Source organism: Silene latifolia, chromosome Y (assembly GCF_048544455.1).
Source record: "Silene latifolia isolate original U9 population chromosome Y, ASM4854445v1, whole genome shotgun sequence".
NCBI lineage: Eukaryota > Viridiplantae > Streptophyta > Magnoliopsida > Caryophyllales > Caryophyllaceae > Silene > Silene latifolia.
The window spans coordinates 253,001,415-253,007,414 of NC_133538.1; positions in this window are offsets into that span (position 1 = coordinate 253,001,415).

A 6,000-nucleotide genomic window follows, 5' to 3' on the forward strand; every position below is an offset into this window, starting at 1 on the left:
TGGACACACTCCTTAGCCGCCTTAGCCGCATCCTGAGCCATAGCATCAACCCGAGCTTCCAACCCATGCAAATAAGACAAGACCTCGGCAAGATCCGAACCCTTCGAACCCGAAGCCCCATTCCTGTCTTGACCCACCAAACCCGAGACCAATGCCGCAACCATCTTATTTTGTGCATTCATTTTCTCACAAATACTCGCCATAAACGAGCCCAACTTTTGTTCAACAATCGAGACCACATCCGACGATTTCTCCACCACATTCCCCTTAGCCAAAAACACCAAATCGGGTCCAATTGCACCAATCTTCATGAATTTAAGATGAGTGTCACACATCTCATCTTTGACGATTACACCATAGCTAGAAGACCCAATTACCCTTTTTGTTCCAAAAGCCGAGAGACCCACATACCATACGGCAAATCCAAAGTAGTATAAAACTTTTCCTCGGTGACAGAAATACTTGTTTGGATGATTTTATGAAACACGAGACGAGGAAGACTAATTTTGGATCCTTCAAGCCACTTAGACATCAATACCATCTCATAACTTGACAATTTATCATGACCACCCCTCCTCGGGACAACCGTGTTCGAAAGAAAATTAAGAAAGAATTTCAATTTTGGAGTGAACGACCCTGCAAGCATATTACTCGACCCCGTAGCATCAACATCAAAAGACTTCTTAATTTTAAGCTTTTCTTCCTCCGTCACATTTCCCCATTCCGCACTCGGATTTATTTCGATCCCATCATCAGGGACCGAAAACAGAGTACAAAAATCGGCAAGGGAGATTTTGACTTCGGATTCATTCACCATAGCATGCAACACGTTATTTTTTATGGAGACAGAAGAACAAAACTGGATTACCTCAATAGGATAAACCGGACCAACAAAGGAACTAACTTTCTTCCATTCTTGAAAATTCAAGAAATCCTTAAAAAATTGTAAAGCTTCAATTTTCCCATACCATTTTTCGGAGTAAGAACGACCACCATGAATACCATACCGCATAACATTGTTGACTCGGGTTCTTTCGTCCGCGGTAAGTCGAAGCTTATCAAGTCCCGATGATGTTGCATTCGGCATATACTCTCAGAACATTGCTCTTTGATGACCTTCTTGAGTAGCTACGACCTCTGTTTCCTCCACCGAGCCTTCAAATCTTACGACCTTCTTCTTCCCCTTATTTAACTTCCGTCTTTTCCCTTCTAAGTTAGGATCAACCCGGTTATGATCGGGATTAGTTGGTTTTTGGTTTGATGAAGGTGAGGGAGTTTTGAGAGGGACATAGGTTTTGTTGCATGGTGATTTGGAGGACCCGGTCCGAGTTGTGGACCGAGTTGAGGGTGAGTGGAGGCGAGTTGAGGGAGGAGTCATGATGATGATTTGATTTTAGAGGTTGAGTGTGGAAGGGTGTAGAAAAAGTAAATATTGAGAGTTGTGTGTTGATGGTGACGGTAGAGGGTGGGGTATTTATGGGGAGTGTTAATTGTGAATTATGGTAAAAGAGGTTGAGTGAGATAATGAAGGTGGAGGTGACGTGTGGAATTAGGTAGGTAAATATTCTCCTTTTTTTGTTAATTATTTACTTACCATAAAATAATATAAGTGGTTAGGGTAGATAATTTATAAGATATGATAAGATAAGATATGGCAAGAGATAAAATTTTGGTAGAGAATTTCGGTTAAGGGAAAAATAAGGAGGCAATTTGTTACGACTTTATGATTCATAATAAAACTCAAAATATACATGACTAGCAAATGGAATATTCTCATATTATAAAATAACATTTGACAAAAATAAACTTGCAACGAAAAATACGGACACAGTCATACAATCTCGTCAAATCTAGCCAGTCATACCGAGAGTAGAATATTTGTGACAAGTTTAGTTGCCACCAATTAAACCAATTTCCAACCGTAAAATCTCAAAACGTTCTCTAGCCAATGCTTTGGTAAAAATGTCAGCCCATTGTTTTTCTGTACTACAAAATTCCAGTCTTATGTTGCCCTTATCTACATGATCACGTAGAAAATGGTGTCTGATGTCTATATGCTTAGTTCGTGAGTGTTGTTCCGGGTCCTTAGATATGATTATAGCACTCATGTTGTCGCATAAAATAGGTATACACCCAAAATTAACACCATAATCACATAATTGTTGCTTAAGCCATAAAAGTTGAGAACATACCAATCCAGCAGCAATGTATTCGGCTTCAGCTGTAGATAACGCAACGGAATTTTGCTTCTTAGACCCCTACGTAATGATACACGGTCCAACAAACGTGGCTATGCTGGAAGTACTTTTTCTGTCAAGTGAACAACTTGCATAATCTGCATCTGAATACCCTATGAGATCGAAATTACACACAAGAGGATACCACAGATATAATTTAGATGTACCGATTAAATACTTCAAGATTCTCTTAACTGCAATCATATGCGATTCTTTAGGGCACGATTGAAACCGAGCACATATGCATACACTAAACATAATATCCGGACGACTTGCAGTTAAATAAAGAAGTGAGCCAATCATACCTCGATAAGTGGTCTCATCGACAGACTTACCGTTTTCATCCGAAGTCAACTTCTTTTCAGTACCCATAGGAGTTGGCTTAGAATTAAAATTTTCCATACCGAATTTATTGATTAGCTCCTTGATGTATTTTTGTTGGTGTATCATAATTCCTTCAGAAGTTTGTTGAATCTGGAGTCCAAGGAAGAACTTGAGTTCTCCCATCATGCTCATCTCGAATTCTGAGGTCATTAAATCTGAAAAATACTTGCATAAACGATTAGTAGTTGAACCAAAAATAATATCGTCAACATATATTTGTACAACAAATAAATCTGAATCCTCAGTTTTCAGGAATAGGGTTTTATCGACATATCCTCTTTTAAAACCACTTTCAAGAATATATTTTGACAATCTGTCGTACCACGACCTCGGAGCTTGTTTCAAACCATACAAGGCTTTATCTAATTTGAAAACATGGTTTTGAAACTTGCTATCGAGAAATCCTGGAGGTTGTTCGACGAAAACCTCCTCATTCAAATAATCGTTAAGAAATATTGTCTTAACGTCCATTTGATAAAGTTTAATTCCTTTATGAGCAGCAAACGCTATTAATAGTCTAATAGCCTCAAGTCTGGCTACAGGAGTGAAGGTCTCATCATAGTCAATTCCTTCTTGTTGATTATACCCTTGTACAACCAATCTAGCTTTATTTCGTACAATAACTCCTGTATCATCCAGCTTGTTTCTAAAACCCATCTTGTACCAATGACCGTTCGGTCTTTAGGTCTTGGAACCAAATGCCACACTTTGTTCCGTTCGAACTGTTGAAGCTCTTCTTGCATAGCAACGATCCAATCAGGTTCGACAAGTGCTTCTTTGATATTTGTTGGCTCAATGGTTGAGAGAAAGGAGTAGAACGAACAAAAGTTGTTATCTACGAGTTCGAACACCTTCATTCAAATTTCCTAGGATGGTTTCCATTGGATAAGAATCCTTATATTTCCATTTCTTAGAAACAAGAGGCACATCTTCATCTGAACTAGTCTTGCCTTCTTCGAATGATTGGGGTCCAAGCCTTGTTCCCCCTGAATCCAATCCTGGAGTTATAACATAATTAGTTATAACATAGGATCTAATTCGTTGATTTGGAGTTGAAGTTATAGCTTCATCAGTTATAACTTTATCCTCCAATTGCTTAGATTGAGAAGAGGTTTTAGTATCATCAACTAAACTCTCAGTTGTCTTTCCTTTATCATTCTAAGGGCTTCCTTGTTCATCATTTGTGCCCTCAATTTCTTTATCTACTTCATCCAATTCTGGAAGTTCATCCCTGGATAGTCGAAAATCAGGTTCGTTCAAATCTTCTTCCTCATCTTGTTCAGCTTTGTCAAACATATTATTCTCATCAAAAACAACATGAACACTTTCTTCGATGCATAAGGTTCTTTTATTGAAAACCTTATATGCTTTACTATGATTAGAATAACCGACAAACACCGCTTCGTCACTTCTGGGATCGAATTTGCTTAATCTATTTTTGCCATTATTATGGACAAAACATTTAATCCCAAAGCAACGTAGATGTGATATGTTAGGTTTACGTCCCTTAAGAAGCTCATAAGGAGTCTTCTTGAGAATGGGTCTAATCAACGCTTGATTATAAACATAGCCTGCAGTACTAATAGCCTCGGCCCAGAAATTTCGAGGTAGGCCGCTACACAACAACATCGTGTGTGCCATATCCTCCAATATTCTATTTATACGTTCAACAACACCATTTTGCTGTGGGGTTCGTGGTGCTGAGAAGTTATGCCCAACACCATTCTCTCTACAGTATTCTATAAAAGCATGGTTATTAAATTTGGTGCCATGATCCGTACGAATGGAAACTAATTTTGATTTATACTTATTTTGGGCAAGCTTCATTAGAACTGCAAATTCTTCGAAAGTTGAATTGAGAAGGATTGGCCAAACATATCTGAAATAATCATTAGAACGAAGACATACCTGGATCCACCTCTACTTCTTACCTTCATTGGGCCACAAAGATCCATATGCACGAGTTCTAGTGGTTCCTTGGTACTTACCATTCTCTTGTGTTTGAATGATGATCTCACATGTTTGCATCGGGCACATGAATCACATAACATTTCTTGATCGAATTTGATTGAGGGAAGTCCTTCAACCAAATCCCATTTCTTTAGCTTATTCAATGTTGTTGAATTTGTGTGAGCAAATCTTTTGTGCCAAAGGCACGGATCATCTGTCGTTACTTTCATGCACGTGAATGAATTAGTAGGAATATTATTTAGATCAATCATATAAATATTCCTTCTACGGTGTCCTTCAAGCACAACACTACTTGTTCCTTCAATTATTATTCGACAAGAATCTGAATAAAAGACAACTTTATTTCCTTTGTCACATAATTGAGAGATACTCAGTAAATTGTGTTTGAGACCACTAACAAGATAAACATCACTAATAGCATGAGAAGAGGATATTCCAATTTTACCAACACCGATGATCTTACCCTTCTTGTTATCACCAAATATGACCTTACCTCCACCGAAAGGTTCAAGTGAAAGAAATAAATTTACATCTCCAGTCATGTGCCTTGAGCATCCACTATCAAGGTACCATAAGTTATTTTCTTTCACCATAACCTGCAAAATAATCAGATACAGTTTTTAGGTACCCAAGCTAAGTTGGGTCCTTTGACGTTAGTCACTCTAAAAACTAGATCTTTTCTAACTCAAACCTTTTTTATAATTTTACGTTTTGGAGGCGAATGGGTTTGTTTAGGAACCGTCTTAGGTTGAGTTGTGGGTTCCTTATATCATGGTCTTTCAGGTTGTTTTCGGGGAGCTTTGGTTTTGAAGGGCTCTTTAGGTTTAGGTGTTTGTTTTGATTTGGTAACTTTCTTGAAATCAAAGCTCATATCGTAGAACCAACGATGATCATTGTTGCGTTCTTCACTTATAGTTGGTTTTGACGGGGTACAATCATTATCTTCGAAAGTAGTGTCAGATGCTTTAACAAAGTTGATTCCTTTTCTTAAATCCTGAGCATATTTGACACAATTTTCTTGGATATGTCCAGTATGACCACAGTAATTGCAAATCAAATATTCTGGTAAATTTGTATATTTTATCCTTCTGAAATATCGTTCGGAAGGGGTTTAATTTGCATTTAGAGTGATCTCCACGACCATAGCACTCGTGCCCTAATCCCATTTTCATATTATCTGATTGCTCAGTTAGGAAATTTAGAACACGTGTACTACCTCCCCATTTTTCGTGAACCTTTCTAGCATGCAAGAGTAATTCTTTCAAAGATTGTATCTCTTCGTTGCATTTGGAATGGTCTGACTCTATGATCTTTGGAGGATGAGTCTCTTCATAATTGTCACAAAAGTTTTGCAATCTATCATTAAGAACTCGTACCGTCTCGGTATGCGTTCTTTTAGTATTTGAAA